Below are 20,858 nucleotides of genomic sequence, written 5' to 3'. Positions count from 1 at the left end.
CCTACCTCCTAGGACAAAGTCCTGCCAACAGTTTCCATAATATTCCTAAATTTCTACTTTCTTTTTGCCATATTATTTAAATCATTACAAATCCCTTCCTATGCCTTTAAGAGAACAGAAAGATGACCTTGAATTTCATATAAGAGAAAGCTTCTTGTAAATGACACCAAATTCAGAACAAGACCACAGATAGTATTCATTCAAAACAAGTTGTGCAATTGTAAATTCACTAACTTCAGCTCTGTGCATTCCAGAGACATAAGACAATGAGCAGCTTCTTGGTTTCCTCAAATTCCCTATCAAAATTTTGAATTTTGAAATGGAAAGAGAGAGGAAGAGAAGAAAGGGGAAGGAGGAGATAAGAGGAAGAAAAGAAAGGAGAATAATATGCAAAGAGAAAGGAAAAGGGAGATTGGGAGGAGGAAGAAGAGGGAAAGGAGGCAGGGAGAAAGAGAAAGAGAAAGAAGAAGGGGAGGGAGAGGAAGAGAGAAAGAGAGTGGATAAGGAGGAGGAAAAGGAAGTGGGAAAGAGAGAGATGGAGAAAGGGAAAGGAGGGGAAGAGGAAAAGGAAGATAGGATATAAAATAAAGGTTAAAAAACTACTCCCAAGGAGCTCAGTCTAATGAGGGAAAGACTGCAAATAACAACGTATTAAGTAAATACAGGATAAATTGAAATAATCAACAGACAGAAGGTACTGGAATCAAAAAGGATCAGAAAAGTCTTCCTTTAAGAGGTGGAATTTTAATTGGACCTTCGAATTTTAATTGCGACTTGAAAGGAACCAGGGATATCAGGAATTTTAAATAAGGAGAGAAAAAGATCCAACAATTTAGAACTGCCAGGGATAAAGTCCAGAGTTTAGAGATGAGTTTTGTATGAGAAACAGCAAGGAGAGCATAGTTTAAGACAGAAGAAGATTGGAAAGGTAGGAGGCCTACTTCTGAAGAGTTTGATTGTCAGAAAGAGCATTTTGTAATTGATCCCAGAACTGATCAGGAACAACTAAAGTTTCTTGAATAAAGGATAATAGTCAGATCTTTACTTTAGAAATGTGAATTTGACAACTGAGCAGAGATGGACTGGAATCTGAAGAGATTTGAGGCCTGAGGGCCAAACAAGTTATGACAGCAGCCCAGGAATGAGGTGATAAGATCTTGCACTATAGTGGTGGCAGAGTCATGGGTGAGAAGACAGAACAGATGAGATGTGTTGTGTCCATAAAATCAATAGGACTTGGCAACATATTGGATATGGGGGAAGGGGGGAGGGGAGAAAGGGGTGAAGATGATCTGTATCCTAAGAAAGAATAGAATTTTTAATGAATGTTTACAAGGTTAAAAACACATTCATCTCTGCCTTCAAGGAGTGGAAGGAGGTGGTTAGAATTACAGAGACACAGATATTAAAAAATCCAAATATATACAAAGTGAGAAGTCATTTCAATTAGAAACTGCAGTTACTAGAATATACCTCATATAGGATGTGACAGGTGAGTTGATCTTCGAAGGAAGCTTCATATTCTTAGAGACAGAAGTGAGGAGAATTTTATATTTTAGGCACAGTGAAGCCAACAGAGATGGGATATAGACTATCATTCCCAAGTAATAGATAGAATATCATTTCTAGGAATAAGAGTTCTTGAAAGGTAATAAAGTCTGGTAAAAATGATCTAGGATCATAAACTTAGTACTATTATATGGTTATAATGTAATTTCCTGAGAGAAATAAATATTATCTTATTGTGTTAATGACTAATTATTAATTCATGATCCACACTTTTTCCTCCTATTTTTGTCAAACCCTAATCCTGAAAAAGCCAGTCAGTCTCTAATAGGAATGACCAAATAATGTGATCACTCCTATCCCCACAAAGTTTCAGTTCCTTAAGTAATTTGGGTAGAGCCTCCCTAAATGAGATTATATACAAACTGAGTTAGTAGATATTACCCAGAGAGATTTAAATGTGTCCTTGCTACCTTCATTAGAGTCTAGGGCAACCTGGCTCATAAAGAGAACTGGAGGGGATGCTCAGACTGCCAGAATGAGCTTAAAACACATGAATAGGCCTTTGTTTTCAACTAACCTTCCCCACTCAATAATGTGGCCTTCTGGAGAGGCAGGAGCTCTTAACCCACCTCCTCATTAAGTGTCTACCAATTAGGGTTGACATTGGCTTGTTAAAAGCAGGACCCAATTAATGTACTGTCACAAAGACAGATGGGCATTTAATGTGACCCAAGACTTGTCTCTTGGTCTTTGGTTACCAAAAGAAAATACTAACCATCAATGTATTGCTAACTGCCAAGCCTGGCTCATGCAATGATTATTAATACACAGGATGTTTGTCTCTTGAAATTTTATTTGGACACCCCTCATTTTGCACAAGATGATATGAGATTAAGAGAAGCTGAATACTCATCCAAGGTCATCAAGTACTCAGAAACAAAAAAAAAACCTTGAATCCATTTCTTCTGATCCCAGAATCAATTCCTTTTTCACAATATCATGCTGACTTCCTCTGGGTTTCTGCTCCTTTGCTTACTTTAACTTTTAGATTATTCATTATCATCCTCTACTTCCTAGCTGTGTACATTTTATTCTGTCTTATGAAAGTATCTAAAATCAAAGACATTCTGAGTTGGAAGAGAATTTGATTGTCATCACTTTAAGCCCTCATATTTCTAAACAGTTGTTTACAAAGCATATTTTTGTAAGGAGAGTTTTCTTCTCATTAACTCATCTTATAATTTCATTAACTAGTTTGGGGGGGGGGATGTAGCTATTTATTAAATCAACTGCTCTGAAGTCCTTTTGTAGGTGTGGGCTTGTCTGGGAAATCATTGCAGGAATGCATATGAAGGCTTTGAAGAACAATGTTGACAATCTCATTAATACAACACTCAAGTTTACAGAGCACTAATATTAATAGCTTGCAATTACTAGTGCTGTATAAATTTGATCTCACCTGATCCTCACAAGTCCCCTCTGTGTGTGAATTTCATCATCTCAGTTTTTCAGATGAATCAATTGAAGCCAAAGAAATTAACTGATTTCTATACCCAGAAAATAGGAAGTCTGCAAAGGACATTTAGAGATTATATGAAGCAAAGGTCATCTAGTCCAAGTCCCACATTTTTCATGTAGGGAAAACGAGACTCAAAAAGTATAAAGGATTTTCCTTTAGTCACATAGATATTGAATAGTGATCAAGACTAAAAAGCCAAGTTTTCTGACTTTAAATCCAGTTCCTTCCCTATCTAAATTGTACTGACTATGTATAGAGCTTCCATGATTCTGGAGGTAGGTAGAAAGAATTTATCTATTACTTAATATAATATTGGGGTTCTAAGTTTAATATATCTGAATTGTGAAATGCCTTTCCAGGCAAGTTCTCATTTCTGTTTGCATTCAATAAAACCCTTACCACCTTTATCTTTCAGGATAATTCTAAGGCCCACTCTTTTCAATACTATCAACCCAAGTGTTGAACAAGGATTATAATCTTTCAAAAGTATTATTTTTTGAAACTTCAAGAGAAGGTGTGAACCTGTCAGATTGCTTAAGATGACAGGAAAAAATAATGATGAATGTTGAAGGGGATGCAGGAAAACTGGGACACTGATGCATTGTTGGTGGAGTTGTGAACGAATCCAACCATTCTGGAGAGCAATCTGAAATTATGCCCCCAAAATTATCAAACTGTGCATACCCTTTGATCCAGCAGTGTTACTACTGGGCTTATATCCCAAAGAGATTTTATAGAAGGGAAAGGGACCTGTATGTGCAAGAATGTTTGTGGCAGCCCTCTTTGTAGTGGCCAAAAACTGAAAACTGATTGGATGCCCATCAACTGGAGAATGGCTGGGGAAATTGTCGTATATGAATGTTATGGAATATTATTGTTCTGTAAGAAATGACCAGCAGAGTGAATACAGAGAGGCTTGGAAAGACTTACATGAACTAATGTTAAGTAAAATGAGTAGAACCAGGAGATCATTATATACTTTAACAACAATACTGTATGAGGATATATTCTGATGGAAGTGGGTATCTTCGACAAAGAGAAGATCTAATTCAGTTCCAATTGATCAATGATAGACAGAATCAGCTACAGCCAGAAAAGGAACTCAGGGAAATGAGTGTGAACTGTTTGCATTTTTGTTTTTCTTCTCAGGTTATTTTCATTCTGAATTCAATGCTCCCTGTGCAACAAGAGAACTGTTTGGTTCTGCACACATATATTGTATCTAGGATATACTATAACATATTTAACATGTATAAGAGTGCCTGCCATCTAGGGGAGGGGGTGGAGGGAAGGAAGGGAAAAGTCAGAACAGAAGTGAGTGCAAGGGATAAGGTTGTAAAAAATTACTCATGCATATGTACTGTCAATAAAAAGTTATAATAAAAGAAAAAAGAAAAAAAAAGAGTATGTGTGGGATAGGCACAAGACTCTCTTTCCCAATTAACTAATCAGAGATCTTCAAGTACAAAGAGAAAGTATTTATTTAATCCCTGCAAGGAGATGCCCAGACACACCTGGGAGCCATCCCAACCCTGCAATGTGCTCCTGAAATCTGGCCAGCTTTCCCCTTGTCCAGGACTTAAAAGCAAAAGACAGGAGCCTTCTCATTGGATAGACTAAAAAGACATAACCATCTTTAAGCAATGGTCCCCAATGTTGGCTGCCTCCCAAAGGTCACATCACTTTCTGAAACTTCCTGTATCCCAGGGATCGAAGTTTATCCCTCTAGAGATTATGTGACCCCCTCCAGGTTCCCAGCTCTGGGAACAGGGATCATGTGACTCAATACTGAGAAATACTTCATCCCATTAGTCCCATTCAAGTAGAATAATAGATACAGAGATCCATTAATTGGAAGGAAAAGAATACTTCTTCTATCCATGCAGAACATTTCCTTAAACTTTTCTTCTCCTTTTTCTCTTGTGCATTGCCCTGTAGATACATCATTTCTAATAATAATGACAATTGAAAGCTAACATTTATATATTGTCTTAAGGTTTGGAAAGCACTTTGTGTAAATTATACAATTTGAACCTCACAACAATCCTGAGAAGTAGGTGCTATCTATACTCTTTGTAAATGTCTGAGGTACGATTTAAACTCTTGATTCCAAGTATAACATTATCCACTATCCTATCCAGCTCCTTCTAAAGCAAGACTTCTTAAACCTTTTCCACTCATCACCCCTTTTCCCCTGAGAAACTTCTATGTGACCCCAGGCATACAGATATGTAAAATCAATATTCAAATTAAACATTTACTTATAATAGATCATAACTTTGTGAATTCTACATCAATATGAGGTCTAGTAACAGTTTAAGAAGCTGGGCCTCTCAAGAATATACCACAAAGCAATGAAACTCTCCTCACATCATTTTATTTTTTGTGGATACCAGTGTCAGATCCTAGAGCATTTCATTAAAGTTTTTTTTTTCATAAACTCATACAAATTGAATGGTGAGACGGATCCAGAAAATGAATGGGCCAGACTTTGGTGATTGAGAGACAGTAGTTTAGAAATGATAGATAGGAATCTGTCTCTAGCTAAAAGCAAAAAGCATAATTAGTTATCAGGATAAATAAATAGTGTCTTCTGGGCAAAGCAGGAGCAGTTAATATTTTAAAGCATCTTTAATGATCCAAATAAATTTACTAAAGCAGGAATGCTCCTCTATTCTTCCTCAATGGACTTGCATACTTTAATTAAAAAAAAAAAAAAGACAAAGCATACAAGTCATTTAACTTCTTGAAAAGAAAAATACAAGTTCTCAGTTCTCAGATAGGCATGCTATTTCCAAATAATAGAATTTTTTAAGGATAGAGACTCATTTTTTAATTGTTGTCCCTCCCCCATTCCCTACTTTGGACCCTTGGCACAATGCCTTAGTAAATGTATATTAAAAATTGTCTAAGAAAGTATCTAAAATAAAAGATAAAAGAATGCTACATGGCTAGTGGAGTCATGGAGTCATGAAGACGTGAATTCAAATCTTAACTTAGATACTTACTAGCTGTGTAACCTCAAGAAAGTTATTGAATTTCTTAACCTTATCTATGAAATGGCTATAATAATAGCACTCATCTCACAGGGTTATTTCATGTGAGGTTTAAATAAGATAGCTTACACAGAGTTCTTAGTAAGTATTTATAAGTGTTGTTGTCATTGTTATCACCTGGAAAGGGGAGAGGGAGTGGAGAATTCTAGATAAATCTAATATCATCTCTGCAGAGGCCCTTCACTATGAAAAGAAAGGATTTGGAGGAATCTCATTACCCAAATGACCCAGGTGTTTTATGTTTAATTATTTTGCATTGTTCAAAGCTGGGTTGATTTTGCAGTTTTTCTCACCATTCAGTATGCATCAGTAAAAAATCTCTAATGGAATGGTCTAGGATTTGTCCTTCACTTTCTGCTATTCATTATTTTAATCAAGGATTTGAATGAATATTTAGATAATATGTTTGCCAAATTTGTAGATGGCATGAACCTTCAAATAATAGTTAACATGCAGGATAAGTGAAATTCAGATCCAAAAATATCTTTAGACTAAATCAAATAAATGAGACTTAATCAAGAGAAATATAACAATTGGTACTCATTTTCTAAAACTCAACATCACAAATACAAGATGGCAGAGGCATATTAGATCGTATCATAGGTCCTATAAAAATGATCAATTGATTGAAATAGACTCCTCAGGATGAGGTAATTTTTCACTTGTCTTCACCCCTATTAAAATATCAGTTCCTTGAAGGAAGGAATGGTGTTGTTTTTTTGTTAGTTTTGTATTACCAGCATTTAGCAGCATTTAGCACAGTTTAAGTACTGGAGATGTCTGCAAATTATTTATTATAGAGAAAAGAAGAAAGAAGGAAAGTAACAATTATCTTCCATATATTTGAAAAGCTGTAAAGTTGAAAGATTGGCATTCTCCTATTTGAACCTAGAGGACAGAATCAGGAGAAATTAGGAGGTAAAAGAAAGATAGATTTAGGCTTGCTATCAAGGGAGAAAAAAGGCTTCCTATTCAGGAGTGAAACTGACAGTCTTGCGATATGATGAGTGCTCTTTAAGAACCAGTTAAATGATTATTTCTTGTGAAAGAAAACATTCCTATTTAGGCATATACTGGACTACATCAACTGTGAGGCCCCCAGCAGACCTTGGACTATGGATCTATGAGAGCCTATGTGAAGCATGATGCTAAATCCTGGGGAAAAGCAATAACCTGACAAAGGCTCTGTGGGAAAGAGATAAGTTACATATATTTTAACATATTTAACATGTATTGGTCTACTTGCCATCTAGGGGAATGGGTGTGGGGAAGGAGGGGAAAATTTGGAATAGAAGATTTTACAAGGGTCAATGCTGAAAAAATTACTCATTCATAGGTTTTGTAAATAAAAATCTATTTTTAAAAAAGAGAGATAAGTTACTATGTTTTCCAATCTAAATAATTAGAGTGATACGTGTGGAAAGGGTGTCTAAAGTCTTTGCATCAGAGAAGATTCATGTTCAAATTCTGCCTGATATTTGCTAAATGTGTGACCATTAACAAATCACTTAACCTTTGTGAATTTACTTCTACATTTAAAAAAAATGTAAACAATAGTAATAATAAATGCTGTGACTACTTCATAAAGTTGGTGTGAGAATTAAAAGAATTAATGTATTTAAAGAGATATATAAACTTCACACATTTTCAAAATCTTGGTTGAACAATTACCAATAGCACCTAAGAAGTCTAATATTGGTCTCTTAATTATGATTTCATTTTTCTTGGAATGGAAGTTTTCCAGTCCCATGAAAAATGACTTGAAGTATCATTTCCAATATCAAAAGTCCACTACATTCCTTTGAACTTTCTATCCAGTAAGAAAATGACATTACTTGATAATATTCCCCAATCATTCTGAAATTATAATATTCTTCTTGTTCTTTTTGTGAGATTCTACAACTTTGGCTATGTATATGTTATTATCTTTCTTCTTGCTTTTTTATGGAGATAAATTTAAAAAATAAAACATGAAAATATTCATTTAGGTCATCCACAAGTGGGATTTCTAAACTGCAGTCAAATGTTGTTTTCTTTATTGTGAAAATAAATATCCTGTAGGAAAATTGAATATTTTGATTTAACAGTGGCAACTGTTACAGGGAAATATAGGATTATATAAAGGAATTTAAATTCATATAATCTTTTCTCTCAACTGTTTCTCATCTTTTCAATAAAGGACAAGATACTTGCTGTCTACTGCTTTTGTAAATGCAAGGAACTAAAGCTAACAGATCTCTTCTTAGGATTACTTCCTATAATGCCACAGAAATTAAGTATTTTTGGTTTTTTTTTTTTTTTTAAGAAGGCCATCTCTAAATGATCAAAGGTAAAGATTATTTAAAAATAAAGCCAATTGTTTAGGCAGCCCCTTTTCCCATACTATATATCCTTTAATCTCTTACAACAAAGAAACATTTCTTCTTGTCTCTTGGTACAGTGCAAAGGAAGTTTTGTGTATCATGTATCCAACTTTTTTTTTGGTCCTCAAATGCTTTTGTAATATATACACCCCTCTCCAAGTAATACTTTTGGTTAAAAGAACTAAACTAGATGTTCTTTGGGCTCTTAAATGTTTGGGAGTCTTCCTTCTGAGGGTGGCCAAAAATTAACCATGTCTGCATAAGCCTCTCTCTTAGGACATGTTTGTTGGATATACTGAAACAGCAGCATAGAAATATTGGTCCTACGATCTTCATAGCATTCAGCTAGCTTATGGGAAAATGAACATCTAAAAAGCCTCTGAGAGAAACTTGAATGGTCACCCAAGATCTGAAGACCTGGCTTATAGCTTTGTCTGTAGTAAATGGTAAATTTGGATATTATTGAAAGACAATCCCTAGAGTCACAGAACTTCAAGATTGCCTCATTCAGTCTACTCCTGAAGCATGAGTCCTTTTTTTGCAGACATGATAGGGAACTCACTACCTACCAAGACAGTTAGGGTCCTTTTCAATAAACCAGCATGTTTATTACATGCTTACTTGAGCACTAGGCAAAGCAATATAAATACAAAGAAAAGCCAAGAAAGGCCAACATGGACAAGTCAAAGATTTCTTCCACATAAAAAATTCTGAAATATTGAGAAAAACTACATATCACCCTATTTCTGCTCTTCTTCTAGCTAATCCTCCTTAATGCTTTTAATCTTTCTTTGGCATGATTTTCAGGCATACTCTACATTTCCATCATCTCCTTCTAGAAGGATTCAAGTTTTATTAATCACAACTTTCAAATGGACCACCACTAACAATTTTTAAAGTATTTAATCAAAGGAGAGAAAAGCAGGATTATCAACAAATTTGTCCTGACACCATGCTTCAGTACAACTTCATATCACATTACGATTGCAGATAATGCCTTGTCACACCAGTGATTTATATTGAGCTTTTGTCCAGCCATGACTCTCTCTTATGGTAAATGTCTATAATTGTTCTTTTTAAAAAACATGGGTACAAAATCACATCAAAATATGTCAAAAACTTATGATTTCATTACTATGTGAATGTCTACCACCAGAGATCAAAATTCATCTATCATCAGGGATAATTATGACTATATTTATAATTTTAAAGTTTTGTGTGACTCAGAAAATAAATAGTTTACTAAGGTCATACTGGTTTTAAGTGAATTTTGAATTCAGGTCTTCCTTAACTCCAAGTCTGGCTCTCAATACACTAAATCACCCCTCTTCCCTATTGTATGAAATCATTGTTGTCATTTACTAAGAAGATAGTACAAATGTTGATCCCAAATCACTTTAATAGAAAATGAAATCTCTCCAAGGCAATCCCAATAGAATTTGGATAGAAAATGCCATCTGCTTCCAAAAAAAGAACTACAGAGATTGAATATAAATCAACATATGCTTTGTTCACTTCTTTTTTCTGTTGTTTTTTTTTTTTTTTCCTCTCCCATGGTTTTTCTCTTTTGTTCTGATTTTTCTCTCTCAACATGCTTCATAAAGCAATGTATATTAAAAAGAAAATGTCATCTCATATCATCAATAAAACAATCAATTAGTATTCTTTTTGTGTTTCTTTTCCTGCTAGTATCTAGTACTATTCATTTACTATTTAATAGTTTAGTAGTTAGAAGCAATTGAAATATAGTAAACCAAATAAAGTTCTTAGAAATTGATAGCCATCAAAATGCAGAACATATAAAAAGTATATATTGTGCCTTGAATCTATAAGCTTTAGAACTGCATTACTAAGCATTGAGGAGGGACTATAGTCTATAGTCTCAGTGGTTGAATTTATTCCCAGTAAAACATTCATTTGTAGCTGAAAATATTTGTTATTATAGTGATATAGATAGGCCTCATGGTTTTTTGATTATTTTAGGGGGAAAAAATATTGCTATTGGTTGTGTACAGGCATACTATCGCAAAGTTTTCACAAATGTTAAATCAATTATCCTGCAAATATTATTTTATTTAAAAGAAATCGTTGGTGATTTGATTAGTATAAAATATTACACATAGATTATTTTACCTTTAAATCAACTTTGGTTTAAACTTCTCCAATGTAGAAGCATATATTTGGCATTGCTATTTAGTCCAAGTCTCAGTCCCAAGAAAAATGTCAACAATTTTTTTTAAAACCTAGTTTTGCAATAAATATGACAAAATATTTTTTAAAGCTTTTAAAAAGCAAATGAAAATAAAGCAAAAAATTAAAAGATCAACTTTTTTGTGTTATTACTGCTATCAAAATTTTTTTTAAATATGAGGACAAATAACACAAATATGTGTTCAGAACACATCGTTCTGAAAAATTATATTAATTAATGCAATATAATCACATTGGTGCACTATTGAATATACATATTTGTAATTGCCACAAAAAATAAATTGATATGTGGAAATTGTAAAAGTAATCATAATAATAATAACTTAAATGAATTACTTTTGTTATGTTGAATTGCTATTTAGGTTTAAAGGTTTCATTTATAATTCAATAAAATATACTTTGATAATTAATCTGATAAAAAGTCTCTTCTACAAAGAATAAATTTGTTTAAAAGAATGTATTGGGGAGGGAGGGAAAAATCAACTTTCATAGTATCTGACATTAAGTAACATACCCTTCTATCTACTACTACTATTCATGTTGGATCTGGAAGCATCATTCCTGCCTGGATTCAAATCCAGACCAACCATTTGTTTTTGGAGTGACTTAAATTTTCAAAGTTTCAGCATCTTCACCTATAAAAATGAGTTTGGACCAAATGTCTCTTAGGACATTTCCAGAGTTAATTCTATAATCCTTTGAGGTATTTAAGTCTTCATGCCTATATGGAATTGAAGGAATTGAAAGGTTAGTATCTCTATTTAAAAAAAAAAAAAAAGGCAAGTCATGCAGAGGCAAGTTAAATGATTAATTAAAAATTACACACCTTTTAAATGATATGTGGGGAGTTAGAACCAGACCTCCCAGTGGTCTTCCCATTATACCACAATGTTGCCCCTCCACCAATTTTTTAAAACTGGGATACAATAAATGTAAAATCAGCATATAATTTGTAGATAAGGTGAAAAAAGATATAAAATATATTGATATATTTTTAAATGAAATCAGCTCATAGATACAATATTCTGTATTTTCTGTTATTATGTTCTGTATGACGCTGAAACAATCCAATGACTGTGAATATGTGGTCTGCTGAAAAGAATCATCTACAAAAACCTAAAAGTTCCTTTCTCATGTTTTTCTCATGAAGATTCCTGAAGTACATGTAGACCTTTCTCATAAATATTTTAAGGAGATGACAAAGTAGGTATATAGGGCAACATTTGCTGGTCATAAAATTCAATATACCTTATTTGGAAAAAAATACTGATGTTTTCTAGTCTTTTAAAATCTTTTTTTTAAAATAAAGTTTTTTATTTTCAAAACATATGCATGGATAATTTGACAACATTGACCCTTGCATAACCTTGTGTTTCCGCCTCCCTCCCCTAGATGGCAAGCAATCCAATATATGTTAAACATATATGTTAAATCCTATATGTATAAACATATTTATAAGTCTTTTAGAATCTTGTGCTCTTTAAACTGCATTAACAATGTGCCCTTTGGTGATTAAGAAAAAAAATGATACCAGCAAACATATATGTTTTCATTTTTGTTTGATCAGGTTCAATTCTTTATCCTTTCTTTATTTTAAACATGCAGTTGCTACTTCCTCACGTGAAAAGTACAAAGAGCACCTTCACCTACCATAAAATAGTATCTATAAGCCAAAATCATATTCATGGTGGTCCATTTCCTCATGCTTATTTTGAACATTGCCCAACAAGTTGAAATCCCATGAAATGATGCCTCTAAGTGAATGTTGAAACTAAATCTTCTAATCCTTTTATTTGTCTGTCTGAGGAGAACCCTTAAGGCATCCTTCCACTTACTTGCAATTTAATTGTATCTTCTGGTTTCATTTATAGTGAGAATGTCAGCATGACCATGGTTCACTTAGTGCAGCAGAGTGCCAACTCATTAACCACTGGACAGAGATCACATACAAAGAGCATCAACAGTTTGTAGTTTATTTAAAAGCTGTGTAATTCATAACACTCTCTATACTTTTTTTAAAACCACTCTGACATCATCACTCTGTTAGCATGGTCAAAATTTCGTCATCTTGTAGCCAATCTTGAGATAAAGTCTCTCTAAACCTAAGATAGACTGTTTCTTAGCCAGGACATAGTCACTAGACTCTCACTAAAAGTCTTTTCCACTGATAAATTATGTCCAGAGCTTATCCTTCATTGGCACAGTTTTCTAGGTTCATCCATACCATGATAAGGCTTTTGTGGAAATAAGTAGTTATAACCACTTCTGAACTAACAACCCTACTTCTGGCACTTCTCATCTTTTATCTTCCCCATTCTCTAGAAAAGCTTCACTGAGGAGCTAATCAAGGCTCACCTAAGAATTGCCCAACACTAGACATGGAAAAATTACCATCTTGCAAGTCAAACACCATTCTGATCTTTACATTTTAAAGGAAATCTTTAGACTTTAAAAGCATTTGCTACTAATTAAATCAACATTTGAACTATAGTCTAGAATAAAGGAAAAGGCAAGGGAAAAAAGAAGGCTCTGAGAATAAGTGATTCATCAAGGAGAAGTAGTTTCTACCACCCCATTAGCAAATATATCATTCTTTTGTTAAATGCAGATGAATCCTTGGTCTTCCTTCTTTCCTTTCTTCATCCTTTTATTCTCTCAGTAGGACTCCATTTGTTTTTCCTGACAGTGTTAGAGATTTCTAAGCTACTGTGGTGGTGCCAGCCCACACTGTGCACAGTGAGTGAAGAGGAAACAGTCTGGCTGTTGTTTCTGCTTTGCAAATAGCAACTTGTTTCTTCTGCCTGCTATTTTACTCTTGGAGTCAGACAGTGAAATCACTAATCCTAATGAATTAAAAAGTCTCTACTCCCTTAATGCTCCCCATTTGGCAATTTAAGGTGGAGAACAAAATTATTTCAATGGAAAAGTTTTATTTTCTAAAAGTCACATATCTGTTGGCTTTTGTCTGCACACAAATACAGATATACATGCAGATATCTATTACCACACAAACATACCCAACCTAAAAGTGCTGATTAATTCCTCAAAAATATGATTGATTAGATTCACAGATCTGTGTTTCCCAAGATGATTAGGGGGAAAGGAAAAGAATCTCTATATTCTACAATATTTATAGCAGCTTTTTTTTGTGGTGGCAAAGACCTGGAAATTGTGGGGATGCCTATAAATTGGAAATAGCCAAACAAGTTGTGGTATATTGATGTAATGTTATTGTGGGGTCCCCTGACCCTGGGGCTTCTGTTCTAATAAGTCCTTGGTCTTCTGACTTTGGAATTTGCCTCAGGAAACTGAGCACACTCCATATATCTGAAGACCATCCTTAATTCATCTGGAGATTACTTCCTAGCCCTACCCTTGAGCTATAGAATTAACATATCTATGATGGAAAGCTATATAAGTGTATCTCCTTGGTACAGTTTCTTTACTGGATTTCACTTAGAATTCAGTCTGCTCAGTAATGGCGCCACATTGCTTTTAATAAACTTTGCCCCTTTACTAGGAGATGGGTTCAACACTACAAATTCTTTTAAGACATCTCATGACACCAGCTTAGGACTTTTGGGGTCCCCCTTCTCAACCTCAACAATGTGATCATGATGGAATACTACTCTGCCAAAAGAAATGATGAGTTTATTGATATTAGACATGGAAAGAGTTGCATGAAATAAAGAATGGTGAAATGGGCAAAATCAAGTATATTCTACATATTATAGCAACAGTATTATTTTAAGAAAAACTGAGTGACTAAGTTATTTTGATTATTATAAATATTTTAATGGACTACAAAGAACTTATGAAGGAAGATGCTGTCTACCTCCAGAGAAAGAATTGATAAATAGAAATGTGTATAAAATGATTTTACCAATACATTTATATGTAAATATTTTATACAATACATTTATATGTATATCTTTTACCAATATATATACATATATGTATGTATATTTGTGTCCAAGGGAAGTTATCTTTAGGGTGGGATGAGAGAAAAAAAATATATATATATATGTAAATAATATAATAAATTTGTGTGGGACAGGTGCGAGACCCCTTTCCCAAATTAACTAATCAGAGAAATCTTCAGGTACAAAGAAAAAGCATTTTTTTAATCTCTGCAGGAGAGACCCAGACACACACCTGGAACCATCCCACTTCCCACCATGTGCTCCTAAACCTGACTAGCTTCCGTCTTATTCAAGATTTAAAAAGCAAAAGACCTGAACCTTTTATTGGATAGACTAAAAGGATGTAACCATCCTTGACCAATATTATCTGCTTCCTGTGGGTCATGTCACTTTCTGTGGTTCTGTCCCTGCAACCTAGAGTTCAAGGCCTGAGAATAGGGATCAAGGCCTGGGAATAGGGATCATGTGATTTAGTGTTAACTTAAGAAAACTTCATCCAATCATTCCCATTCATATTTAAATATGTATGCATGTGTATATATATATATATATATGTATGTGTGTGCGAGAGATATATTTATGTGTGTATATGTATGTATTGCACAGCAAAGAATAAAAGAAAAATTTGAAGAAAACAGAAAGTGGAGCATCTTTTAAAAATATGTCTAGGACATATAGTTTTCAAAAAAAGTAAACAGTGTGAAATATAGATTCATGGTTTTATCTCCTTTTTTATGTTATTCTATGGGCAAGAAAATCCTTTTTTCTCTTCTATATATTTTTAAGAGTTCAAAATGAATTTTTAAAAAATTCTTTGAATAATTAAAAAAAGAGAAAGAAAAAAAAGAATCTCAGATTGAGACCTGAAAAGGACTCCATTGCCATTATGTTCAGTCTTGTCTCATTTTGCAGATGAGAAATAAGTCCCAGAGACAGTGATTTGCCCAGTGACCCACAGTTAAGACCAATAATTAAAAAATGGGATTTGAATCCAAGTCCTTTAACTCCAGGGTCCTTCCTCATTCCAATGTATCACATTGCTTCATAGAAATAAGCAAAATATTATTATTAATATTTAAAGTAATAATCATGATAACTAATATTTATATAGTGCTCACTATATTTCAGGGATGCTACAATGATACAAAGTTCACTCAAATAATACAATATTTAATAATATCATATTGTTATGTCTGTTTATATGTTCTAATAATTATATCATTATATTGTAATGGCAGAGAAACTGAGGCAAGATAGAGATTAGAGAGTATTTAATAATTTATTTAAAAGGGAGAAATTTACTGGGATCAAATGGATCCATGATTTGGTCCAAGGGCTGAATGAGATTGTCTCCAAGAATCCAGCAAACAATGTGAGTTCTCAATGACCTATATACACATGGCTCAGACTCAGGGGGTAGACTGAGACAAGAGTGGAGTCAGGGTGTTGAGAGCGGGAACAGGACTCTGACAGGATGGGGTGAGCACTGGAGATGAGATGACATAATGGGGGGAGGAACCCTAGAGATGGGGAGAGGCATCTTGATAAGACGGTATCTGATATTTTGATAGCTTGGGATGGGGAGAGGCATTCTGATATTCTAAAATGTAAGATCTTTTATCTTTATCAAATATTCTGATTAAGAGGGAGGGGTGGTTTCTGCAGGACTAAGCAGAACAATTAGGGAAACTGAGTCAGGACAAATGGATGGCATAACAATATTACATATTTTAATAATGAAATAGGTCAATGGTCTAAAAATGGTGGCTCTTATTTATACAGCATTTTAAGATTTGTAGAATACTTTATATTTTCATCTCCAAAACAACCCTATAAAATGGGTAATACCATACTACTAATTTTACAAAGGAGGACATTGAGACTCAGAGAAGTGACTTGAAGAAATTGTTAATATATGAGGCAATATTTTAACTCATATCCATCACTCACTTTGTTAACTATAACTACTACTCAGTGACATATCATCTCATAGATTTAGGATATTACTGTGAGATTTAGTTATAATTTATTTGCAATATACCACCCACAATTTACTCTCACATGCATAATTTGGTTGTCCAAATGGGTGCTGCCATCACAAATTCTAGGCTTAACCTTCTCAAATCTACAATGTCAATATTATAGCTCAAAAGCCCTTACTAGTGTGCTTCACATTAGAAATCATCCAGAAAACGCAGTTAGCTCATAACTAAGGGTTATGACTATAGCAAGAATAATAGTTACAAAAGATGGCCAACTGCTATTCCCATAATTCTGGAGCAGAATCTCCCAGGAGGAAGGAAATAAGCATTTCTTACCTACAGTACCAGACATGGGCTAAACACTTTAAAAATATCTTAATTTATCTTCATAGTCACATTTTGTACAGGAGGGAACTGAGATTAGGAAAGGTTAAGTGACTTGCCTAGGATGACACAACTACTAAGTATCTAAGGCTGAGTTTGAACTCTGGTCTTCCTGATTCCAGATACTTTGTCCCTTTTTTAGCTACTGTTTTATCTTACTGCCATGATGAACAATATGAAGTTCACATGTAACAAAGGTAACTCACACTTACTTATGCCACAGGACCTAGGAAGTACTTCCTTTCTTTGCAGAGTCCTTACACTGGAACCTCAGGACCTGCTATTATCCACAACTTGACTCTCAGTTGGCAGTAGTCACACTCCTTGAAATTGCATCCTCTTTCTCTCATCTCTGCCTTTCTATATCTATAATCCACATGCAATGCCATTGAATGAATGGTCCACACAAAGCTCTGTGACTAATGGACAAAAGTTCATTTATGAAAACAATGGGACTTGGAATTCATAGTTGAGTACATATATTCTAATTTTTAATCTAACTGCAATGTCATTGCTTAAATCTTAAATGTTGCTTATTTTAAATGTGTTCCTCTCAATCAACTTTGTTTTTAGGATGTCAGTAAGTCTCTTAACATTCACAGCTCTTTTAGCTTTCTCTTTGTTAGCTTTTATATTTAATGCATCCTGCCTAAAAAGGACTAATGTATCTATAAATACTCTCCTTTTTCCATTGGTTCTATTTGATGTTGAGATTCAAGCTCCATATGTTATCATCAGCTTTCCCAAGTTTTAACACTTAGCCAAATCATTGAGCTTGCTAGTATTTGTCCTCCACTCTCAAAGAGAACATTGACATTAGAAAGGTGATATCATTACTTGAAAGTGAATTGGATTTAAATGAGTAAGAGCTGTAAAAAGTCACCAGTTCCACTCTCTTCTCCACAACCATCTAAGTCCAGTAGTCAGGACAATGGCCCTAGATTCAGTGAAAGATCATGACCTTTTTAAGCTAAGATTTTACTTGGATCTCAATTTGTCTGAGGTAACACCTATTTGACAATTAAGGCTAGGTAAGAAATGAGACAAAGAATGGCCTCTTTTACCTATATTAAAAAATCATTCTGGAAAGAAAAGAACCTCAGGGTTTCTGGCCAGAATAGAAACAATTGCCATTTACACTCAAGATTCCACAAGAGGAAAACAGAATTTAATGTATTTTTGGTGAAGCCATATACTTTAATATTATGCAAATTAGCAATAAGATATTTTTGCTTGACTCCCTCTCCAATCCAGTCTCTTCTCAACTACCAAAGTGATATTCCTAAAAACACAATTCTGACCATATCCTACCCCCACTCCTGTCCAAATGATTTCCTTATACTTTAGATTTAAAATCAAATGACTATATTTGTTTTTTTTATGTTCTTCATAACCAGTTTCCAATCTACCTTTACAATATCACCACAAATTATTCTCCATCAAACTCTCTGTGATCCAACCAAATTGACCTTGTTACTCATCTTCATACATCTTCCTCTCCCATCCATGCACATTTGTAACAACTGACCCCATGCCTGAAATGTGGTATCTCCTCATCTCTTAGAATCCCTAATTTCCTTTCAATTCAGCTCATATCACGAGTCCTTTCTTGATTTCTCCAGCTTCTTCTTACTTCCCTAAAGTTACCTTGAATTTATTTCATATTATTACTTTAGCTCTATCTCTGATTCTACCTCTCTATATCTATTTCCATCTCCATCTTTTTTTTTCCATCAAGCGAATTTGCTCAGCACAGTGCCTAGTACATACCAATCCCTCAATGTTTATTTCATTTTTTTTCCCTCTGTCTCTGTCTCTGCCTCTTCTTGTCTCTCTCTGTCTCTGTCTCTCTCCCTCCTCCTTCCTTCCCTTCCCCCCTCTTTCTCTGTCTCTCTGTCTCTGTCTCTCTCTGTTTCTGTCTGTTTCTCTTCCCACACCACCACTCTTCTTAGAAACTAGTCATCCCAACTTTATTTGGAAACATGAAGAATCAGAAAATTAAGGAAATTCAACTATCAACGGACAACCATTTATTGAGTATCTCCTATATGATGGACACTGTGGACACTGTTAGGTTCTGGGATATAAAAATTATAATAATCTCTATTCTCAAGAAGCTGATATTCCATTTGGCAAGATAATATGAACATATATAAGTATAAATGGAATAATCATGTACAAAACAAATGTGAAAAATTCAAAGTAATAAATAAGGTGATTATGGCTGTGGATATTAACATTTGGAGGCATCATAAAGGTTTCATGTAAATGATAGTTCTTGACTTATGTTTTAAAGGAAGAAGGTGCAATTATAGATACAATCAATTCTATTTTTTTTAACACTTTATTAGGAAAGATATCCATACATCACGTTAAGCTGATCTGTTTTATCCTCTTATGCATTTCTCCTAGATATACTCAAGTGAAGATTTAATAATTTTTGAATAAATTTGATCAGCAGAGGGATATGCTTCCATTTTTTCTGTGTATATAGATGGAGAAGTTCTCAGTACAAATAAAATCACAGATTCAGTTTTTATCCCTAGTACATTACACCGCCTCCATTGAATCCACAAAGCATTGCTGCTATTTCTAGGTTCTAAGGACAATGAGTAGATCTGTACTCTTAATATTAAAGTCACGAGCCCGTACTACTGTTAGCTTTTAGCAATTAGCAAAACAAAGCCCCCCAAAACAATTAGCTATTAATAAAGATGATTTCTGATAAAGTAAAAAACAGTATCTTCCCTTCCTTTGCACCCCTCCCAAACAAACAAACAAAAAACTGGGGTATATTATGAAACAAAGATACAACACCTATAGGAGGAGACACAAACTTAAATAACAAAAGTTATGAGACACATATAGACAACACATGTGATCAAGGAAACTCAAACATAGGTTATTGGAGGGCAGGGCAATCTTTGTTCTCTTAGTGTAGTACTTACGTGATTCAACTCTTGAGGTTCTTTTTTGAGCCCACAATCTCCTTTTTCTACCACCAGGGATAATGTTACTTTGAATTATTTTCAGACTTAAATGACTGTCTTTCTGTACCTTTCCCCTAGAGATTGTGCATCTGCTTCCTCTATTATACCTTGAAAGATCTCAAATTAACTCTTTTACTGCTATTTGGGATGTCAGGAATGGGGAGGAGAAGAGAGAAATCCCTCCCAGTCCAGTCCATAGTGGGGTCAATATTTACAATTCCATAGAGTCTGCATTCATCTAAAATGCCAATTGTCTAAAGGACTTACATCATAAAGGAGTTCTTGGTATTAATAGCATGTGAATATACATCAACTTGCCTATGATGTTCTGTGACTATATGACTGAGCTTGGGGTGGTAGGGAAGATAGAAATTCATTTCCCCTTATATTTACATATATACATTTTCCATATATTGTCTTCCATTATAAAAGTCAAGCTCCTCGAGAGCAAAGACACTGTCATCAGTGCCTAGCATATTAATAATTAATTAATAAGGAATAATTTTAAGTGGTTTATTAAAATTGCCCTATATTTGCAATGAAGATCCAAGTTCAGTTCCCACTCTTCAAATCTGTTCCTGTAATAAAAAAAAAAAATTAAAATAAAACACACACACACACACACACACACACACAATCACTTGGACTGGGTGATAAAGGCCAGGCAATTGTGCTGCAAGAAGTCCTGGGGCTTTTCCTGTTCTCCCAAGAATTCCAAATAAAGATGAATGGGAGTCTCTGGATTCATCTTAGCCAACATTACAGTAATGGCTGGAAGCATCATCATGGTCAAACAAAATCGGTTTGTTTCAATAATGAGAAATTCTTACAAGCTAACTTCCCACCCTTAGCAATTAGTTTGCATGCAATTAATTTAAATTTAATAAATTCCCTACAAATTCTATTAGTTAAATCAGGGGA

General features: G+C 34.2%; 1 long non-coding RNA gene across 1 annotated transcript in view; it reads right to left on the bottom strand.

Annotated features, from left to right (window-relative positions):
- The window catches only part of LOC127537929 (uncharacterized), a 108,854-nt gene extending 88,314 nt beyond the window's left edge, over positions 1–20,540 (bottom strand). The window contains exon 1 of the long non-coding RNA XR_007947647.1: positions 19,896–20,540. This is a non-coding gene — a long non-coding RNA (uncharacterized LOC127537929). The remainder of the gene's footprint in view (positions 1–19,895) is intronic.
- Positions 20,541–20,858: the final 318 nt, after the last annotated feature.

The sequence above is a fragment of the Antechinus flavipes genome, chromosome 5, assembly GCF_016432865.1.
Source record: "Antechinus flavipes isolate AdamAnt ecotype Samford, QLD, Australia chromosome 5, AdamAnt_v2, whole genome shotgun sequence".
Classification (NCBI taxonomy): Eukaryota; Metazoa; Chordata; class Mammalia; order Dasyuromorphia; family Dasyuridae; genus Antechinus; species Antechinus flavipes.
The sequence above is the reverse complement of the archived record's forward strand: the minus strand, read 5'-3'. Positions and strand labels throughout refer to the sequence as shown.